This window comes from Diadema setosum, chromosome 18, assembly GCF_964275005.1.
Source record: "Diadema setosum chromosome 18, eeDiaSeto1, whole genome shotgun sequence".
In the NCBI taxonomy this organism is placed as follows: domain Eukaryota; kingdom Metazoa; phylum Echinodermata; class Echinoidea; order Diadematoida; family Diadematidae; genus Diadema; species Diadema setosum.
This window is the reverse complement of record NC_092702.1, coordinates 15,672,408-15,695,482: the sequence shown is the minus strand read 5'-3', so window position 1 is coordinate 15,695,482 and position 23,075 is coordinate 15,672,408. Positions and strand designations below refer to the sequence as shown.

The window sequence follows — 23,075 nt, the reverse complement described above, 5'->3', positions numbered from 1 at the left end:
CGTAATAGCTACAGAAAAATATATAATGCACTACGTACGCATCGTCGAGTCATTACGTACGCATGGTTCCGTAATAACGTACGCATGGTTTCGTCATAACGTACGCGTGGCTCTGTTATTACGTACGCATCGTTCATTCATTACATACGCTTGGTTCTGTCTGAGAGTGTGCCATTTTTTCCGAATCAATGCGTATGTAATGGCAAGACCACGCGTACGTTATGACAGAAGCATGCGTACGTTAGGAATTTCATTGAAAAATGATAGCAAATGTCCCATGCGTATGTTATGACAGAACCATGCGTACGTTATGAAATAGGCATGCGTACGTTCTGACATGTATGCGTATGGTTTGACACGCGTTTTGGCGGCGATGGCCTTCCATAAGTACACACACACACACACACACACACACACACACACACACACCAACTGATTATAAGTACGTGTAACCGTAGCACCACATTGTTGACCGCGACCGTATCGACCGTCGAGCGAGCGAGTCGCGGCGTTGTCGCCTTTTTTGTGTGGCCTATATGTGGTACGGTGCAGTAGTCGTGGTGGGAACTGGGCCTATTATTCTGATATTGTCACCTTTTCTGTAGTGTGGTAAGTATCATTTCCGATAAAAACATTTCGGCATGCCAACATTTCATTTCTTTCTGGGGAATAACGAAAACATAATTTGACTGAATCGAAGAGGGTGTTCTGTAGAGGGACAAATACCGAACATTTCTCGGTGCGTAGCTCTGCTGGCTAGTTTGCACTTGCTTGCAGCTGCTGTCGATCGCTTCGCTAGTACGTCGGCCCTGTACAAGTTGCAGTTGGCTTCGCTAGCTCGAAGGGAGGTTGCAGTGCAAAGAGGTGCAATTGTACTGTGAGTGTACTCGACAATACGTCAGAGATGGGATTGCGCAGTCATCAGTGTAAGTCCGATGAAAGCAAGCGAGTGCAAACTCCCATAGATCTACGCAGCGAGCTAGATCAACATACCGGTGAAAAGAGGTTTTTGATGTCCGCCCCCCAGTACTCGCTCACTCACCGAGCGAGTGTCGGGTGTCGGAGAAGCTGAGTCACTTCATCACGCGTTTTCCGCGAAATTGACTCACGCCTATAAAATGTCAAAACTTCATTCATTCCATGCTTTATTTTACACGAAGTCACGCTGGCTTCACAAGTAGCCTCGGTTTTGAACAATTCACTAGAAATAGACGTGGTCTACTAGACTAACGAGTTAGATCTCTACATCCGTTTCTGCTCAGCTCAGGAGTCCGATCTCAGATGTAAGCATGCTTAGATAGATGTCGTTTTCTTAGACTTAAGTTTTTAAGACATTTCTTGGTCTCGGTCCTTGTGAGGATGATGCCGGCGGAAAATATATTCGGCAGGAATAATTCATTGTGCTTCACCACTGACGGGATGAACAATAAACACAACAGTGGGAGAAAGTTATGCCAGTAAGTAGGATAGCGGTGAAGTGGTGTACCCCCTCATGCCAATGGCCTCAAGTACTGTAACGTTAAAATTGGAAATGTTCGCGCATTTCACGCAACCAGAAACTAGCGCAAAAATAAAAGCCCGCGTAATTTTTGCTTGCTATATGTTCCTCTGCGTGACGTCTTGATTCCACGGAATTAAAAACGCGCAAAACTCTTCTGACCCGGCCAAGCGCGAAAAATTACTCGCGCGAAAATATCCACTTTTGCAGTAACAAACATTGTTAGATGGTTTACTATCTGACTGAATTAGAATTACTGTGTTGCTGATACCCGGTGGTTTAGTCAAATGCGTTCGCGGGTGCATGGTGCAAGTTTCCTATAGAGACCTATGCTATCGACTCCTCTTTAGCGCTTACGCTGTGACCCATTTCCCCAAGTCCGAAGAAGTCCGATCACTGTAAGTGGTCCGATCACAGTTCGGCTCATCATTCGGCTGAGGGGGATGACAGCTTTAGCAAGCTTCTTTTGTGATGCCATGATAAGAAGCATATATGCACGCACCCTGGCATTTCTACAGACTGCGTGATGCGCAGAGAAGACAACGAAGGCAACGTTATACTGGTTACAGCTCGTTATTCCAAAGGTTCGTTATTCCGAAGGCTCATTAGTCCGAAGATTTGTTATTCCGAAGGTTCGGTATTCCGAATTTCATTGTCGGATTAACGAATCTCCGGAATAACGAACCTTCGGAATAATGCTACAAATGTTCGGATTAACGAACCCTTTTTCATTTTCGGATTCGAACCTCTAGGCATGGCTCGACACTAACTTTTTTGTTTGGTGGCCCGATGGGGCCACCAAAATCCTAAATTTCAAATTTTTGGTGGCCCAAGAGAAAAATTTGGTGTCCCGAAAAAACAACAATAAAAAACATTAAAAGTCCTTTTTTTTAATGAGTCAAATATTCAAGATTTATGATAGTAAGAATTAGAAGTTGGACATATCCACTCATAAATAAACTTCAACAAACTTGCAACACTCACTCTCAGGCATTCATTCAGTCCTTTTCATCCATCCTTTGAACAAATTTAACTGCTAATTTCCGGCGCAAAAAGTTATGAATTTATTGACATACTTTTCAAAAAATTTTGGTGGCCCGAGACGGGCCACCAAATTTGCCCTTTTTTGAAATTTGGTGGCCCGACATTCATTTTTGGTGGCCCCGGGCCACCGGGCCACCGTTAGTGTCGAGCCCTGCTCTAGGTATAGGGAATTTGTGTGTTTCGGATTAACGAACCTTCGGAATAACGAACTTTCGGAATAGCGATCCTTCGAAATAACGAACAGCACCCCGTTATACTTAGCAACACCTATAGACGCGCTTTATTCTTGATGACAGCTCAACTTCGGCACTTATCGTATCAATGCTAACGGTGATCGGCAGTATCATCAACAGTGCCCTCTAGGCTCTACACTACTGGGGCTATGCGCCTTTAAAGTAGCTGGCAATTATCTATCTCATAAACTACCCGTAGGGCCTACCTGTATCTCTCACAGTTCACATCTGTTACACTCTAGATTCTATTCAACTTAAGTTAATGAGCTAGAATCTCCTAGGTTAGTAGGAGTACTTTAGTCTTCGAATACTGTAGTGTGTTTTTTCCATGGTAATTGGTTCTTCTTCTTCTCTCTCTATCTCTCTCTCTCTCTCTCTTGTAGGGAAGTTACAGGCAGTTACTGGCTGCATTGATTAACACTGTATCCAACCAAAGAAAGAATGTTTTAGTATTCTAAACTATAAAGGAGACTTTATCATGGGACTTAGGAGTACAATACCTCTGACCTACCTGTCACTAACCGCACCAGCGACCCCACCATGTAGGCCTACTAGACAACAAGCGCCCCGCGCCGGGGTTAACCTGTCACATGCTTGTGCAAGCGCTGTTTGCGTAATCATGCGACCTGTCGCACACATTTACGCAGACAAAATTTGCATAGATGACAAATCCATGCACTAAATTAAACTACTTTCATGAATTTTATAGGCTTAAAAGACTATAAACTGTGTACAATCATTTACACATTGACTGTAAGAACATGGATTGTTGTTGATTTTTTTTTTTTTTTTTGCTGATGAATATATATATATATAGTTGTATGTAACTTTGTTAAGTAAAGTGTGAGTAGTGGGGCTGTTCTTTACTGTTAAATGCAATTGTTGGGAGTTAGATAAAGTGGACATGAACTTTAAACAGTGACATCCCTCATCACTGTCATGTAGATTATTGTGCTTACTGTGGCACAATATAATGTAGTTCAACAAAACGTGTTGAGTAAATTGTCAGTAGGTATCAAGAAATGTTCGAAATTTCACTTTCCTTTGAGAGTACTGTACACTTGACATGTGTACATACGTGTACATGTGGTGTGCATGGCAATAACATCAAGTAAAAGTAAGTTAAAATCCCAAATTTTAAAAATAGAAATCCCACAACAAAAAGAGAAACTACATTGTACTATTGAGAGAAAGGAAGTGGGGACTTTGCAACAACAGAAAAGAAAGAAGTGATAATACTAGTAATGTTCACATCAAATATCAGCCACTTTCTTTCCAGCAGCTCTATGATTAATAGACTCCATGCTCATATGTTCCGGATTTTGCCAACAATCAATTCATACTGTAGGCATCAAGCTTCCAGTCCTGGTGTTGTAAAGTTTAATGTTTACATTTACTACATGTTGCATTGTGCTCAGATTGAATTGATATCTTGCATTTACTTTCTATTTGCATTTAAAACTCTGATTGTTGAGAGTGCTCACTCATGAAGTTACTTTTAAGAGTCAATGTATTACTATGCATAGGCCATTACTATTTGAACTTCGAACTGATATGTCGATTTGAGGAATGTAAATTGTATAGTACAGTGTTAAACTAAGTTGACTGAGCACGTGCTGTATATTCAACAATCACAGTCACGCAAACAGTGTTTGTTTCATTGTTTTATTTATTCATAATTTACGGTTTATAAAAAACTAACTGCTCTGTAGCATTGTAGAGAGCTTTGATGGTCAAATATTTCCATTTTTGATGTGGTGAATTCAGTTTGACCAATTTAGTTTGTATTGTTTGTTTGTGTTTTATTTGTGCCAGATGAGTCAGAGTTTGGAACGATGGCAGCTGTGAACGCCTCGCCGACACACCAGGAGATAAGGACCACTGGGCAACGGGATAGGCAACATCCGCATAGAGATTTTTCAGAGACCACTTTTCGTACAAGGACTAGCAATTTCATACCAACTTCAACCGCCCACAAAGTAGCTGACTCTAAATGTACAGATGCACCTTCAAAGTTCACTGGCAGTGAAGAGACAAATGGAATGATGGCAAGTGACACAAGACCACATTGGACGGTTGTTGATCACAGGGAAGACGAAAGGCTGGGAACAATTGCCGCCAGTGCTGCTGAGCTTGAAGGAGATAGAAGCTCTTCCATGCAGGTTTACGAGATCCAGCACTTACGGGTGCAGGTGCAGAGTATTGGTGTTCTCCAGGACCTTCTGAGTGATTTACGGGTGGAAAATGAGGCCCTCGCGTCGATTGTGGATTCCTTGATGATGGTCATCAGGGAGAGAGGTCTCAGTATCAGCGGGAGTGTCCAGGAGAGATTGTCCCAGCTGAGGCTAGGCAGCATGAGTGTGCCAGACACGGAGTGGTCTGTAGAGTTGAAGAGACCTCCATATACCTCTCACAGAGAAACAGAAAGAAGAGATCAGGTGGGTGACACAATTCTGGGTTGCCAACGCAAAGTATTAGAGCTGTAACACCCAGTGTATTGGGTACAAATGTGCTTATATGTATGCAAAGTTACATCAGAGAAGCTACAGGTGGCAAAATGTGTCAGACAAGAAGAAAAAAGATGATATTTTTATGCCTCTGCCAACGAAGTGGCCGGAGGCATTATGTTTTCGGGTCTTCCGTCCGTCCGTCCGTCCCGTTTTGTTTTTGTCGATATCTCAAGAACCGTGTGGTGGTTTTACATCAAACTTGGTATGAGGGTATATCCTGGGGGGATAATACTTTGTTTGGATTTTAGGGTCATGAGGTCAAAGGTCACAGGTTATTTTGTGAAAAAAAAGGTTGAAAATTCATGTTTTTCTCTATATCTCGCAAATGGTTCAAGGTATCTTCATGGAACTTAGTATATATGCTTGTTCCAATGGGCAGTGATTATCTAGGGAAGTTGGGGGTCATGGTTCAAAGGTCAGGGGGTAAAAGGTGAAAGTCAACTCCTCAAAATATCAAGCTACTTTCCTTATATTTATGCAATGCCTGAAGGTTTTTTTTTTTTAAACTTGATGTATGCATGTATTACCCAATATATATTCTGTGGGAAGTTTCTTGCCAAAAGGTCAAAGGTCAAAAGGTCAAAGGTCAAGTGAAAGTGCTGAATTGCACTTTTCCTCCATATCTCAAAAGTAACTCAAGATATCATCATGAAACTTACATATTTATGCATGTTCAACCTAACAGTGATTTTCTTTGGAACTGTGAGGTCAAAGGTCAAAGGCCAGGTTTAGATAATGCTATTTTCCCATTTGATACTGAAATTATACTTTTTCTCAATACCTTGAAAATTACTCAATGCATAAACTTATAAAAGGGTCAAAAGTCAAGTAAAAATCATCAGTTCCCCAAATACGTGCACTCTGACATTTTAATCATTCATCCAATTGAACCTAGTTCTAGGAAAGTGAACATTCAGCACATTTGTGGCAAACCTGTCATTTTAATATTTTGCCAATTGTGTGAAACTGTCATCACACATTGTCAAGACATTGTACTATAGACCTATTAGGAGAACCATGCATTATGGCGGAGGCATATCAGTCGCCGTAGCAATAGAGTTACATTTTAATCTTTGAAAGAGCCACTTACAGTAAAGCTCAATTCACATTTGTGACCGTGCATCACAAAACAAACAAAAAGTCGCACGCACAGAGTGTGTGTGAGGACTGAAAATAGGTGAAATGGATCAACCTAGCTAGCCAATCTCGACTTTTTCATATTTTCTGAAAGAGCAAGTCTTCACATTATGCTAAAACTTGGGATCATGTATAAAACGAACAGGAAAGTGTGTTTTTTATTACTGTAAGCAATTTATCTCGAACAATTTTTTTTTTCAGAATAGTGTGATTAGGTCTGTCTTTAGAGTCCCCTTTTCATTTCTTAAAACCCCTGTACGCACTCTTCACTTTCAACTCTAATAACTTTAGAAAGGATGATGCTACTGCTTTGAAAGTTAGCATTAATCATGGACAGAATGTGTAAATAAATAGCACGGCTTGGTAAAGATTAAGCGCTTGAATAGACTCTGTGCTCTACAGCCTCTTTTCTTAGTTCACACATTTCCTGAGCATTTTGTATCTTTCCAATATTTAGATTGAGTTGTACATCATTTTAAAGCTTAAAGTCTGTTCTTTCAGAATGTGCTCTTAGCTGAAAATTCATGTCTGGCGACTTTTTGTTGGTTTTGTGATGCAGGGTCACATTTAAGCGTCCACTGGAGTGTTGCAGAATACAAACACTTGGAATAGAAACTCGGTAGAATTTGATAATTTCAGGCATTCTTTAAAGTTACTGTTCTGCACGTAGATATTCTCAGCATCTCAAATGAGAATGGTTTGGATGTAAAAAAGATCTATCCTCCAACATTTTCTGTTCTATTCTTTTGGGTTTACATTTTGCAACAAATAGTGTTAAATGCATTCAGAATGGGCCTATTATATTTCTTGCTTAAAAGATTTTTATTGAATTCCCCTACCCCCTCCCACAAATACCTAAGGCATTTTTAGAAGTAGGAATTATAAGTTGGCAAAAGACTGAGGCAATAACTCCTCTAGGATGTTGGTGGTAGGTTAATGGGGAGACTGTGGAAACCAGCTCCCTTACATTACCTCTTCTATTCAAACACGATCAGATTGTTAGATGTAGGATTTATTTCATGCATCACGTAATGGGAAACATGATTTTTTGTTAATGGATATTACCGGTATATTATATCATTCATTGTCTGATTTTGCATCCGACATATTGGAATTTCGGATCTTATCTTGTAACTCTTGAAGGGAATTCATTTCCTGACTGCTAAAAATACGTCACGGCATGCATTTGCCCCTGTATATAGAATATTTGTAAAGAGAGCCGGTCATAAAAGTAGGAATATTGGAAGTGCTGAGTAAACATTGTATTTTGTGCTTCCAGGGGTTGACAGCTCTGTACACGGCATGTGCCGATTGGAAACATAGTCAGAAGTTGCTTGATGAGAGAAAAATGAAACAGATGCCAAACCCTTCAAGAGAAAAATGAAACAGAAACCACAATTTTGATATCAGTGGGAAAGATTGAAATTAGTTTTCTTTGTTTGACATTGAGGCAAATGAAGAACACAAAGCTAAACTACAAATTCTAGGAAAAGATTAAAATAGAATACATATAGTATGAGAGGAAATAATCATCAGTTGTAGGAAAAGAAAGTAGCAGAGTTGTTGTCCAATACATTTAATATTGAGAACAATATTGAATTCAAATGGGAAAGTAAAAATTGTCGTTTGAAAAAAAAAAAAGAATGGAAAGACCACAGTCAATGTATATACTCTGTACCAGGTTTCTCTGAGTGGGGGAAGCCCCTGAAGAAGACTTTTAATATATGATATTGTGACATGATACCAGGAAAAAAAAAAGTTACAGGTAGCTAAGGGTTGTACCTTGGAGCTGGGAGCTGCTCCATGGTTGCACTTTATCAAGCAGTGTGAATGCTGGATATTTAGCAGTGTTGAACTTAAACCCATAATTCGCAAAATATCATTTGCCTTAACTCTCGAAACATTTACAGTTTATACTAATTTATGGTTTTGTGTGTGTGTGTGTGTGTGTGTGTGTGTGTGATTTTTCTCCTGAGCTACATGTGTAATTCTCTCATTTTTCTGTTTTCATACAGAGCAGCATATGTATCAAAGATGAGATTTTTCATTGAATTCAGCTGAAGGAGGCAATTTTGAATGTGATTAGCTGCTGTAAGAATATTTTTGCATATGGAAAGTTTTGAGAATTTTGCGATGAGCTAAAATTTGTGAAATTAAAATGCATGTAGGAAAGTGTTTGTCTACACAGAGTATTGAACGCCAGTGGCAATTTGCAAATGTTTCATGCCACCAAAAAGGCTGCTGGCCCCTAATTTGCGAAAGTTTCATGCTGTGAATGTTTCTGGTTTTACAGGACATTCTCCCCAAGTTTTGGCATTTCCTCACTGTAGGGGATTTTAATAGTTTCTTGCACTCACTGTGCTTACCCGGGTAGTTCATTTTCAGCTGTAACTATAACTAGGAATGTCCAATGGTAACGATATTTGGTACAAAGGAAGAAAGTCATGAATTGAATAAACAATTGGCTGCGTAAATAAGGGTAATGAACTTCAAACTGAAGTAAAGGTAAAGGTAGTACTCCCTACTAGATCAGCTAAAATGTAACTTTCGTACTGGCACTTCCAGAAGGAAAGTATAATGTTATTGGTGTGATGGATGGAAATACAACTGTACATCAAGAAATATTTCCTTTGTGCACAGAGGGTTGAAAATCAATCCCTGAGGTCAGAGGTCTTGAGTGTTTATAAAATGTTTAGTTTTATAAAAGCTCATTATGCAACCTGTAAAAGATGATATTGTCGTAATGGAAAAGCCAACTGAGCTTTCTATTTGCAATTTTGGGACATGAAATCCGCACACCCCGCCCAAATTGGCCAATATTCATGCAGGCCTTGCATGTATACTGCAATCGGCCCCAATCATTCTGGCATCCTCCCATATGGGGCTCCCTGATTGCAAACCACAAATAGGGGTGTGGTCACATGAACAGCAATTGGGTGCTACACGTGTTACTCTGTTGTCTGTTGTGCTCCACCAGGGGGGGTCTAAAGGTTCGCATTATTGAAAATTAATGTAGCGAACATTTTGTTGATAGTGACACACATGAACTATCAATAATTATTACAGGAAGATTGTATCAAGGTCACATATTTCATGAAACCTCATGGGAGCATTTTTTAAAAGCACTGTTTGTTTGTTCATGATACCATTCTGTTGTGGGTGTGACACCATTCATTGATTGATTCTACATGTGACATATCTAATTTGACTGATGCAAAAAAAAAAAAAAAAAAAAAAAACGATCAAAAAAGATCCTTACATAATCTTTATAGCTGTTTATAAAGCTATTATTTTCATGAATTGTGTAAAGCTATGGCAGCATTGCTAATCTGTACGTCTGTACTCCATTGTAAAGCTCCAAGTGTGAATATTTGTTTGCTTTTAGCATTATACATCATTTTTTTATCTAAGGTTCTCACTGATAAAGATTGATTCATTGTATATCAGGGCTCCACACTAGTGGTAGGCAGATGGCCTGGGGCCACTAAAAATTGATGTTGTGACACCAAAATTTCAAAGAGGCTATTTTCTGGTGGCCCAGTCAGGAAGCTAAAATATTAAAAAAAAAAAAAAAAAAAAAAAAAAAAAAAAAAAAAAAAAAAATCAATTTTTATATTCCCCACTATCATAGGCTGCTACATTTCTTTGTCGGCCACCAAAATTTCACATTCAAAGATTTTCGTGGCCCAGATCAAATGGGCCACTGGAGAAAAAAAGTTAGTCTTGAGCCCAGTAGTTTACACATAAAAATCAATGTAAATTTTGACTGGATAGATGTTTGTGTTTTTGGTATGAATGAATGGTTTTATCAGTGCTTTGTTCTATTTGAAGCTTTGCCCAGACATAAAGAATGGGTACTTATAATACTCCCAAATTTTTATGATCAAATGTGCCTTGTTGTAATATCATAATTGTAAAACACAATATATTTGCGGCATGAAAATTTCTTTGCGAATTGGAACCGATGGCCTTTCTTGCAGCACGATATTTTTGCGACTTCCCACTGGCATCCAATGCATATTGTGTAAGTAAGAACTTTCGCATGCATTTTAATTTTGCAAATGTTGCCCCTCGTGAAATTCGCAAAATTAAAATGTACGTGAACATTCCTTGTTTTACAGTATTCTTGACTACCGGTAAAGATTAACCATCCCAATGTCTCACATGCTCATTGTCAGCAGCTCCAGGAATTGACAGCTCGACTCAGGGAAAAGAATGAAGAAGTGGAGGTGCTCCAGTCGGAAGTCGACACGCTCAGGCAAAACCTAAAGAGTACCAATGACGAGAAGGCTCAAGAGATCGCCCGCCTCACACAGCTGCTGCATGACAGTGCTGTGGACCGCCAGAGTTCGGCAGCGATCTGCCGCTCGCTGAGCGAAGAGACAGAGAACTTGAAGGCCAGGCTCCATTATCTCAGCGAGGAATGCCGAAGACTAACCACCCAACTGGCTGCAGAATGCGACTTGAAAGCCAAGCGGCCTGCAGAGAGGGTGAGGGAAATGAAACTCCTTTCCATTGCAAAGATATTTGTATGTGTGTGTGTGTGTGTGTGTGTGTGTGTGTGTGTGTGTGTTTTGGTCTCTTCTTGTATCCAGGGACCTGGTACTGAATGTGAGAAACCTGAATCAGTATGGAGCCACCTACTCTCCCTGATCCTGCAGGCAAACTCTTCGAAAAACAAGACATTTCTTCATCTCTTGACAACAGAAATTAACATTGTGCCCAATTTATGAAGCATTTTTTCCTATTTCATTTGCAATAGAAGAACAACTGTACATTGCAGAGACTCCAACCCCAAGCACCTTCTGATCTGGAGATTCTCCCGCCTGAGACCCCTAGCAAACGGGAGACTCCAATTTGATGTGCGCAAAGCGCAAAGTTCTTTGCGGTCGGATTCCACCTCTAGGGTTCTAGATGCTCTCACGTGTTATCTCGTGTAAATTAAATCTCAAGCAGGAGAACGGGAGATTTTGCAAAAATGGGTTTTTGGCGGGAGATCTCCTGTCGAAAACGGGAGAGTTGGAGTCTCTGACATTGTAAAAATTGTATAGTAACACAAATATCTCCCATACAGCTGTACTGCTCCAAAGATTCATTGTGGTTTATGATTTGTGAATATTCGCATCCCTGTCGGTGTGAACAGAACATGATGTTTATCGTGCGTTTGCTACCAGTTGTGTTTTACAGTGCTATTGTCTCTTGAAATGCTACTTTTGTGTGTGTGTGTGCCCACATTTGTGAATAAAATGCCCAATATTGGGGCACCAGATGTGGATCATACAAAATTTTGACCATCAATCCCACCCTTCCCCCTCCCACCTCCGATTATCAAACGCTACAAATGTCCTTATCTCAGTAAAGCGTCAGGGATACGAAAAACTCGTAAAGACTCATGGGGAAACCATGCCATGGGAAGCTCGCCTTACCTGGATATTCAGGAATCCCTACAACAAATTGTGTATGGCTTTATAACATGTTGATGTATGCAGCACACATGCAACCAAAGATTGTCAACTGGAGTTGAACATCGATGAGTGTACAGAATGTACACTTTATTTGCTGATGGGCAGTTTGATTCTAGCAGGCCTTCTCCAGTCATGGTTTTCGAAAATGTGGTGGTGCCAGTGAATGGACAAGGGCGGTGAAACCGGGGGGGGGCGGGGGGGGGGGGGGGGGGGGTTACAAAGGAATACATAAAGGTATCATCACTTTGTCCCCCCCCCCCCCCCCCATACTTTTTTTAACCCGGAAGTACATAAGTGGCACTTTTATTTATCTTTTTTTCTTCTGCTTGTCAGCTGAAGAAACCCGGAAGTGGGAGGGGAGAGATGAGTTGAAGACCTTGTTTTTTTTGTGTGTGTGTTTGTTTGTTTGTTTGTTGTTGTTGTTGTTTTTTTTTTTTGCTCATTAGCTCATGAAACCCGGAAGTGGGCCCCCCCACTTTTGAAAATGCTCCGCTGGCCCTGATGGACATTGACTAAATTGGGTCTGAAACCTTCCCAACACACAGAATCCCCATACTGCTGGGTCTGTACTCAGGGTATAGGTTTACAGTCAGAGGCAAATGGCGATGGTGACTGTCATGACGATGGGATAGGAGACAGGGGCCATGGATGAAAGAAGTCATATGATTGACAAAACAAGTACGGAGAGTCAATATGGCACTACAAACCCGTTTACTTGCTTGCATGAAGCAGCTAACACTCACTCCAAGGCAAGAAATATGAATCGGGTACTTGCCCACTCAGAGTTGTAGTTTAGGGCCAATGCCAAAAGGCCCACTTCTGCAAGTGGGAGATAAATCTGTAAAATATGAATATGTTGCGGTCAGCTTTAGTGCAATAGGTGCATCACCTCTTCTGAACGGAAGACAATCAGCACTCATGAGCCAAGTCCAAATATATGGGGGTGTTAACCTTTAACAGGCCTGCCATGTTTATCTTCACCCACATGCTGTCCAATAAAGTTCATGTTTACATGCGCTCATCTGAATACCATTGATGTGACTCTATTTTCCCTACAAATTTCCTCCACACAGCCATTGTCTGTGCCTATTGATTTTGGCATATTTTTTTGTGTGCATGCCTGATTCTATTGTTTAGGTCCTCACTTCTCAACTATTTTTAGCTCACCTGAGCCGAAGGCTCAAGTGAGCTATTGCGATCGCTCTTCGTCCGGCGTCCAGCGTCCGTCGTCCGTCGTCCGTCGTGCGTAAACTTTTTACATTTTCATCTTCTTCTTGAGAACCTCATGACCGATTTTCACCAAACTTGGCAGGTAGCATCCCTAGGGTGATGGGATCTCAATTTGTTCAAATGGGCACCATGGCCCACCTGGGGGGCCCCGGGGGGGGGGGGGGGGGGGGGGGGCAAACACCCTAAAATTAAGGAATATTTAAAAAGCTTCTTCTCTAGAACCAGAAGTGATAGGGCTTAGTTGATACTATGAGTAAGTACATTGATGACTGTAGTTTCAAGTTTGTTCATGGGGGAATCAGGGGTGCCCCCCTTGGGACCCAGGGGAGGGGGGTGGGGAGGGGTCCTATTGGGGCCTAAATTGTACATTTTCATCTTCACTTTGAGATTGCCATGTCTGATTTTCACCAAACGTGGTAGTTAGCATCCCTAGGGGGACAGGATCTCAATTTGTTCAAATGGGCACTATGGCCCATCTGGGGGCTCCCAGGGGACCCAAACCCCCTATAAATTAAGGAATCTTTTAAAATCTTCTCTAGAACCAGACATGATAGGGCTTAGATAATACTATGAGTTAGTACATTGATGACTGTGGTTTCAAGTTTGTTCATGGCAGAATCAGGGGTGCCCCCCCCCCCCCCCCCCCTTTGGGACCCAGGAGAGGGGATGGGGAGAAGTCCTACCTTTGTAATGGGGCCTGAATTGTACATGTTCATCTTCTTCTTGAAAACCTCATGATGAATTTTGACCAAACTTAGCAGGTAGCATCCCTAGCGGGATAGAATCTCAATTCCTTCAAATGGGCACCATGTCCCTCTTGGGGGGCCCCTAGGGGGCCACCCCCCCCCCCATATTAAGGAATATTCAAAATCTTCTACTCTAGAACCAGAAATGATAAAGCAAAGTTAATGCCATGAGTTTATACATTGATGACTCTAGTTCCAAGTTTGTTCATTGCAGATCAAGGGCTGCCTCCCCCTCCCCCCCTCCTCCCCCAGCCTGGAGTTGGGATCCATATGCAGACCTAAATTTCCATTGTTCTCAGGTAAGAGTGTGCAAGAATGCATGGAAGGTGAAATTGCAATACTCAGGTGAGCGCGTGACCCCCTGGGTCTCTCAGTCAGTCCGCAGCACGTATGCTAATGAGCCGATCTGGCAGGATTTATTCAGCACTCTCGTTGACGATCTTTGCGTTCGAAAGGTGTCTCGTCGTGCGAGATTTTGCGAGACTTTGATAGGGCTATGGTTTTCACAGTGTAGCGACTTGTACATACATTCGTCATGGCTACAAGTCACAGTAAATTGTTCTCCAGACTTTGATCTTTATTTTGATACTAAATTTGCGTATAATATCGGATCTTATCATGACTATATAATCAGTTGAATTTGCGTAAATTTTACCTGCTTTTCACGGAAGATTTTGTCATCTAAAGTTCTTTTTTGGTTCCTGACCGGATTAAGAAACTGTTGTTTCTGATTTTGGCTTTTTCGTAGAGAGGAAACTTAGATGCTCATCATATATTAGAGTCAAGGAGACACAAGCATGATTTATACTAGTTTTTCCGTTTTGAAATGTCTGTAAAATTCACTCCTAAGCCGGAAGTATGCTCCACACAAAGTGTACAGTGGCGCGAAAGAGCTCTCTCATTGGACAGTGCTTGCATTCAGCGCTTGAACTACACGCGTGCCAAGAAACCGCAAGTGGCATGAAACCGTTATGTAACAGCGTAATGCCGTAATGCAAGCGCTGAATGCAAGCGCTGCCCAATGAGAGAGCTTACTCTTGAGATTGCACGGTTTCAAGGTGATCAGCACTGACATCGATGTATATTTTACTGGTTCCTGACCGGAGTAAGCAACAAATTGTCAAGATATTTACATGGTTACAAAGATTAGGAAATGGACTACCAAATAAAGCATTTTTATTGAGACGCAAGGTGAATTTGGTATTTTATTGACGTCTTGAACGTGTACTGCACGCATTACTTTTTTCATCATTTTTCAAGCTCAAATTACGCTATGATATTTTTCATTTACAATAATTTGAGTAACATGTGACGATAGTTTACTTATTTTCCTTGAATTTGATACCAAATTTGTGAACATAAGGTGTATTTTTGTTGCCGAAAGCCCAAGGACAAAATCCCCTTACGCAGCTCATTACGTATGCAAGCCTAGAGCGGGCTTGCATACGAGTTGAATAAATACGAGCGAATTATCGGGTGCTGCGGACTGACTGCTCTTGTTAACCTGATGCCAACTCTCTAAGATTGCAATTTTTTTCAAGGCTCATTTAGATCAGATAGATAGAGATAGATCAGTTGAGAAGCACTGGTTTTCATAGTTTATCCGTAGTTAGCCCACCAAGACCCAGAAACGATGTTTTTGTGGCTTGGTATTTTCTGTCATAACACACTAAGATTTGAATAGTCCATTCTTAAAAAGGAGAGTGAAAAATGCTCTCATTTTAGCCCTTTGTTCTTTGTATCACACTGTATGTCTGTGGCAGAATTTTTGAAAGCCTTTTAATTGCTAAATTGAGAACTGATCCTAGAATTGGCAGCATGTTTTAAAAGATTCAGACTCTTTCATGATGTTCTTTACATGAAAAGTTTATACTGTGGAAATTAAAGACAATTTGATACTCTGCTGAACTTGGATGAAATTACCAATTACTGACAAGAATGAATATTTTCAGCTTCATGTCCAAATTGACTTAAAAAACAAACAAACATTAATGACAAATTTCATCAGAATTGGACAAATACTTTTTTTTATGTTTAGTGGCATTTTAGAATCTTCCATGTTTGTTTTTTTTTTTTTTTTTCATCCAGTAGTGATGATTAGTCACAATCATTCATTCTAAATAAGGTCTTAAAGTCAACGCCTTAAATCAGTTTCCTAGTGACTTAAGATTTCCTCATTTGAATTGAAACAAGAAGAAAAACATAATCTTGCATACAGGTCCAACTTTGACTTGTGCATTATGCTTGCACATGACTGTAACACTGTTTTCAAAGTATTAAATGACACAGAATGTCTACATACGGCACAGAAAGTGAATTTGACAAAAGTAGTGTCAGTATTATGTATGTCAAGGGGTTCTACCGGCTGAGTGTTGTAAAAGGCAGGTTTATCATTTTAGGATTAAGGACTTTTGGCTACATTGCCAACCAAGCACATGATTTTTAATGATGTTTTTGTGTTTGCACGCTGTGTATCAATTGGAAACTTAATGAGGTAATGATATCATCACCATATGGTTGTGACCAATTGCATGTGGTGAAAAAGGGACAGTTTGATATAATGCTGTGGCTTCCCCATCTTACAAGTGGGAATCTGATGAAACTTCTCCCTTTTTATTGTTTAATTTCTACACTATTATTAAAAGTCATTGGACTAGGGGGAGTAGTCTTGCACTTTGAGTCTGCAGTTAAATCAGGAACTTCCTAATAACATGATGTACAATAAGTGCACATGAAGGCTCAGTCTCCCGAGGTAATTACAGAACATCTCTGTTGGCTCGTGCATCTCCATGACTTCAGGTTGCAAAGAGTACATGGAGTAGTGGAAAGTCTCCGAGACTAATTGCCAGGGCATATATTTTATCACCCACGAGTGAAGTCATGCATTCATAACAAGAGAAAAAGCAATAGTGCAACGTACTGTAAAAGTTGATATTTTCGTGCGACTAATTTTTCGCGCTCGGCTGGGTAAGAAGATATTTGCGTGTTTTTAATTCCACAGAATCAAGACATGAACTATTGGGACATACAATTTGTATGGCAAGCAAAATATTTGCGTGCTTTTATTTTCGCGCTAGTTTCTGGTTGCGCAAAATGCATGAAAATTTCAACGCCACAAAAATTCCCACTTTTACAGTATACTTCAGTGAAAACTGTACATTCATTTCCAGACCTTTCTTACCTTTGTTTGTTTGGGGTTTTTTTTTTATTTCTTTTTTTTTTTACAAGCCGTTATTGGCAAATAGTGTCATTGATCTTTAGAAAGAAGGATATCAGTGATATGACTAAAATAGCTCTGTTTATAAAACACCTATAGAGATCCTTGTTATGTGATTGGTTGTTTGATAAATTGATCATTGGTCCCATTTCACTGTTACGTCATGTGCAGTTGTGGCTCCATTTACCATGCAATCTTGGGTCCATGTGATTTGCTTCATTGCACGGACACTGAGAACGCGGCACACTACATGCGTGTGTTTGCAGTGTGCCTGCGACCAAACGTGTAATGAATAGCGCACTAGAGCATAAAGCGCTCAGTGAGCACTTTCTCCATCTCAGATCTCGCACATTCTCTTGTTTCTGAATTCATAAAACATCAAGTGACAAGGTTTATTTTTAGGTGTTATTATAAAGCATGTACACATGTCTTTTATTCATTCGGTGAAAGATTAAATTATTGATCCATTCAACAAGGTGCAGCCGAGTTGAATGGACTATTTCATCTTTCACCTCATGAAATATTCTGTCCATTGCACTCATAAACATTGACTTGCAGTATTTAAATGATGCCAGCTCAAAAACGTTCACACACCTTTTGAGTTTGCTTGACAGGGTGTGAAAGAATTATAGACAGACAGGGGTGTAAATGCAAAAATGCTTGAATGCAGTTCTGTAGCTCCCTTGATATTTGAAGACCAGTTGAGAAATGTGTCTTGTGAAATGGGTAGTTGGGATTCCCAGTCTCACTATAGTTTAATCCTTTGAGGACAGTTTGATTATGCTACAACACGCATTTGCCAAAGACACCTGAAAGGAGCAACAATATGTTTGTAGAGACACAAGGGGGGGGGGGCAGGGACAAGGCCCAAAGGTCTGTGTGATATCTATTCATGAAGTAGACTTGGTATCACAGGCTTCTGTAAAATAGCCTCCAGAAATTTATTTGGTGTCCTTCACACAATCAAACAGGTTTTCCACAACAGAACCATTGAACTTTAGAAGATCAGAAGCCTTAAAATGTAGGGTTATTGCATGGAAAAGAGTTCAGCTGTATTATTTACATGTACCAGTAATGCAGACTCATGTCTGTCCATTTCAGAACTGTTTATGTTATCTTGTTCCCACAGGAGAGAGGAAAAAAAAACAAACAAGTGGATGTACAATATTGTAGTTTTGCATTCTTCCTGTTTGAGGCAGTGCCAGTTGAGTTATGCCTCCATTGCGATTTCATACAAGTATGGGCCCTATATTTTTTCATGTGCTTTCTTTTAGTACCATGTAATTCTAATTTATAGTGCTTTTGCTGTCTTCTTTTGTTTTGTTGCTGTTGAGGTCAAGGGAAAATTTTAAACCACATGCTGGTTCCTTCCTGACATCATTTGCGTGTTTCAATCTATTTTAAACTCAGTATGTGAGTAGCATGTGCAGCTCTTGATGGATTTACCATCAGAGAAAGCATATATGTGTAATATTGAGATACATGTATAGAAATTGTCAGTTCAGCTGCACAAACGTATTTGAGAAACTTTGTGTATTTGCCCTCTCAAGAGATTTGAAGTTCTTGATGAATGGAAATCCAACATCATGATTTTGGAATGAAGAGACTTGGGGTTTTTTTTTTCTATGTAATGTATTCATAGTCTTGGATATTTTCCTTCTTTGAACCTAGTAACAAGTTATTTTCATCCACCGATATAACTCACTGCATTTCAGTGTGAGAATCCAGTTTGCATGACAGTTTAGTGGTTGCTATGTTGAGTATTAAAGCATTGGAAAAACTTTGTAGTTGTCAGGAACAACTTTTTTGAAGGTTTTTGTTTCCTGGTTGTGTGCATATAAATTGAAAATGCAAGTAAAATAAACCTTTTTGCATGTGGTGAATGCCACTTATGTAAAATTTATTCATATACGTAATCCATTGAAGTGCTCACTTGATGGAAGAGTCTAGAAAAGTCCAGGATGCTGGCGGGAATGAAGATGGTCTTTATACAGAAGAATAATGAAGTTAGTGTAATTGAGGTGCTATGGAAGGTAATTGCAGCTGAAACTTGCCCAAAAGTGGCTGCAGTATGATAGGTCCCAAAGTGTAGCATTATTATTATTTTTTTCTCTTTTGTCTAGACGGTGAACAAAAATTCCCCCATCTAACAGGATGAAATCCGAATGATGAAATGGCATGGAAATAAAAGAGAGAGCCTGTGAGAGAGAGACTACCAAGCACGACACAGTGCTCTTTTTGATCTCCTTTTTAGGTATTGTTCAACTGTAAGGAGTATATCTCCATGTTTAGTGCATTTTTGTTCAGCTTGGCTTAAGTATTGATTCATCTGACATCCATTGTTGGGTAAGAGAATTTCCTCTCAAAGTTGTGATACTGTAGATACATGTACATACAATACATTGCACACGTATAGCATGCATGGCTCTGATGTAACAAAGGACTCCTGCTCAACATTTATCCCCATCGTAGATTTAATGGCAGTTAATTACTGATTGACTAAGCATTGGAAGGTCAAGATTAAAGGCTAATTTTATGCATTTAAACTGAATGCATAGTAATCTATACCACTTTATTGTTTAAGTCTACATGTATGATAAAGAAGTTCCAAATCTGTATTGTACTGTAGATGTGCCCTGAGTACAGTAAAGTAGTTTTCCACAGGACAATTATTTGTTTTATATGTCTTTGTGTGGTGATACAATGACACATTGTATGCAGAGCATATACATTATAAAGAGAGATAAGTACTTTAAGCAATAGATTTCACTGCTTGCCAGTGGTTGACACAAGGAGAACAAAAAAAAAAAAAAAAAAAAGGAAATTCCCCACCCCTGGTACCTCATATTAAAGTTGAGCAATCCACAAAGGGGATTCCCCATTACATGTTTTGGCTTGCAGCCAAAATCCTTTTGCCTGTATGCAGAAACTCGGGATGCAAAGGCACCACTGTTACAGTGTATGTGACACACAGCCCGGCAAAGGTTGTGACTGTGCCGTGATAACACAGTACACTGCATTCCAATATGTTGTTATGTTTCAGTTGGTTCATCAATGCATTGTATTCACAGTGGGTTTTATTGCCAACTTACAGTGTATGTAGGCAGTGGTTTTGCAATTGTACTATATCATACTGTACATAGAACATAAAAAGCCTTTGTATTTCTGTCATAAACTTGCAAAAAAGGTATCAGTTAGTGCAGTTTCTAGGCAAGATGTGTAGACAACTAGAAGCATGTTTGGACACAGTCTGATCTGATGACAGCAGAGACATTGTTAAGGCAGATTGTCTTGCACAAGTTTGTTGTTTGTTTTATTTCTATTTCTATTTGCCCTACATGTCTGTAAAGCATTGAACATAATGGGATCTGTGATTGGCTAGTCATGTGAAAATTTAACTTCTTCAGTAATAAAGATTGAATGTTTGAGCTCCTGTAGGTTTTAATGTCGATAATGCAAGGGTATCAGGCCAGTATAGATTACACAAACTGTGCTACAAATGCAGTTTTATATTTTCATTTTAAGTGAGATGAACCCATGGTTGAATCATACCAGCTACAGATTGTAACTTATAATACAAGATACAGTGTACATTGTAATATTCTCTTCCTTTGGTTTGTTGTCAATGCAAACATATAATATTCTGCTGAATATAGATACTACATAAACTATGTGTAGTCCTCATGTACACTGTAGTTATCCCTTGCTAGCACATGCAGTCAGTGGTTACACTTGTAAATCTTCATTATGCTCCGCAGAGTGTTAGAAAAATTGATAAGAATAAAAAGATATAAATTCATGCATGATAATAATTCCTCCCCCCCCCCCCCTTGCCTGAATGGGTAGTTGGAACAGGCCCATCCATGTGACAAGCAATACAGTTGTAGATGTCATTTTGTGTAACTTGTCTGACAGTGAATTTTAGTAGCTCTGGTGCAGTTGGGCTCGCAGGTTTTGTATGTATGATTAGAACCTTTCATACTGTCAGTAAAAGAATACAAAAAAATATTGAAAAAAAGTAAAAACGGAAATCACATTCGGATCGAAAATTGCCGAGAACCTCTATGGACAAGTTCTCAAGACACGCAATCTACCTGGACATATTAGAGTCAAAGGTGCAATGCTATAATGCTTTTCTATGAAGTTTGCTGCCAAATTTTGCAATAAGAATGCTCACCTGATAAAAATGACACTGTATGAAATTCGTCTCATATGACTCCCGATCAATATTGAGATCCCCCCCCCCCCCACATGTCCATGAGTAATCAGCCAGCTGGCCAGGTTTTCTTACATCATTGCAGAAAATGCATCATTGCAGACTGCTGAGCCAACTTCTGTGCATGAGCTACATAATGGTGGCAAAAGTTCTCAAAATTTTCCTTTATTCCATATTATTTACAATATGTAGTTGTTGTTGTTTTTTTTTTATAGCAGAGTAAGTGTGACAGATTAAGCTAGTGTAACAGATAATGTTTGAGCTTGAATGATCAATTTCTCCAGTGCGATGATTTTCAACATTGTGACATTTCATTTGTAAGTGAATGGACCTACAGCTTGACATGCTTGTACTTGTGCCTGAAGACTTAGTGAAGTCCTCCTGGGCCAAATGGGATATGTGTACAATTAATTAGTTTACAGGAGATGATGGCAAACCATTGTCAGCTCTTCCTGAGCACAGACATAAGCACTTAGTAGTATGATGGTAGGAACGTAATTGATTAGTCCAAGGTTTAAGCTTTTAGAAGATCAGTTCTTCAAACATCAAGACTTGCCAATGTTGTGAAATGGACGTACATACATTTTGTACAATGTACAGCGACACCTGGGCATCTTTTGCCAGAATTCGTCGTTGGCCAACAAGGATGTTATTTTGGTGGGAGGTGAGGGAAAAAAAGGTTTCCAGCTGTTGCCAAGAACAGAGTGACAAGCATAAAGGTCATGATTACCATTCCAGAGATGAGCCGAGGTCATGTGCTTGATTCCCAAGAGGATATGTACATTGTATCAACCCTGACCATTTGTTTGTAAGGTTCTGTGGTCCTCTGCACCAACCACAACACACCATCCTGGAACTAAACACTAATTTGTGTACATACTGTAGTGTCTGTAAAAGAAGAGGATTCATGTGGTGGTCGTGATGATGGCTGGCATTGTGTTATTCAGTGGTCCTGTCCCCCCCCCCCCCTACCCTTTGCATCACAGCTTTCCTTCAAATTGTGTCTGTGCCAAGAAAAGCATCAAAACATTCAGGTTTGGCAGAGATGGGGAGATTGCAGTGGATGGGGAACTCAGCTGATCTGCCAAGTCTCCGTGCAGATGCAGATAAATCCCTGACAAATTATTTCCCTTTCTTGATGAATAAGTTGATTTAAAAAGTTGCCACAAATTGGGACTAATTTTGATGCATTAGATGCATGCAACAACACAGGTGCATGTCCCTGAAAACTTTTGGAATCTCCCTGATTTTTTTTTACCGTGAGTTGTGGCAGCTCTGAAATTTAGGACAAGCCATCCTCCTGCAGATTGCCAATCGTTCGTCACCTCCGCAAGGTGCCTATCATCAGCACACAATGCTGGCCTAGAGTTTGTCTTCGATGAATAACCCTGTTGTGTAGTTTTCTTTTTTATTGCTTTCTTTTCTTCCTCTTTAATTATGTAACTGATACCACAGAATAGGACTTGGTCTGATATGCCCCCTTTGATGGTTACCTAGTATTTTTCCTTTCCACTTTGAGGGCCATGAGGTTGTGTGTATAATTTATTAAAGAGATGACTGATGACTCATGGAAGCTGTGGTCAGTTTAGCAGATATCAAGGATATCAGTGGGATGTGTGGTATAGATCATGTAGGAAATATTGTGAAATCTCGGTGTGATCAAACCAGCAAGGGTCTTTATTTTACTCATTGACACAGTCAACATTGCATATCAGGGCCTACTATAGTTGAATTAAAACATTCCATATTGTTTAAACATATTCACATACATTATTTCCT

General features: G+C 39.9%; 1 pseudogene; it reads left to right on the top strand.

Moving 5' to 3' along the window:
- The first annotated feature begins 537 nt into the window (after nt 1-537).
- Nucleotides 538-23,075, top strand: part of LOC140241353 (uncharacterized) — a 34,573-nt pseudogene continuing 12,035 nt past the window's right edge.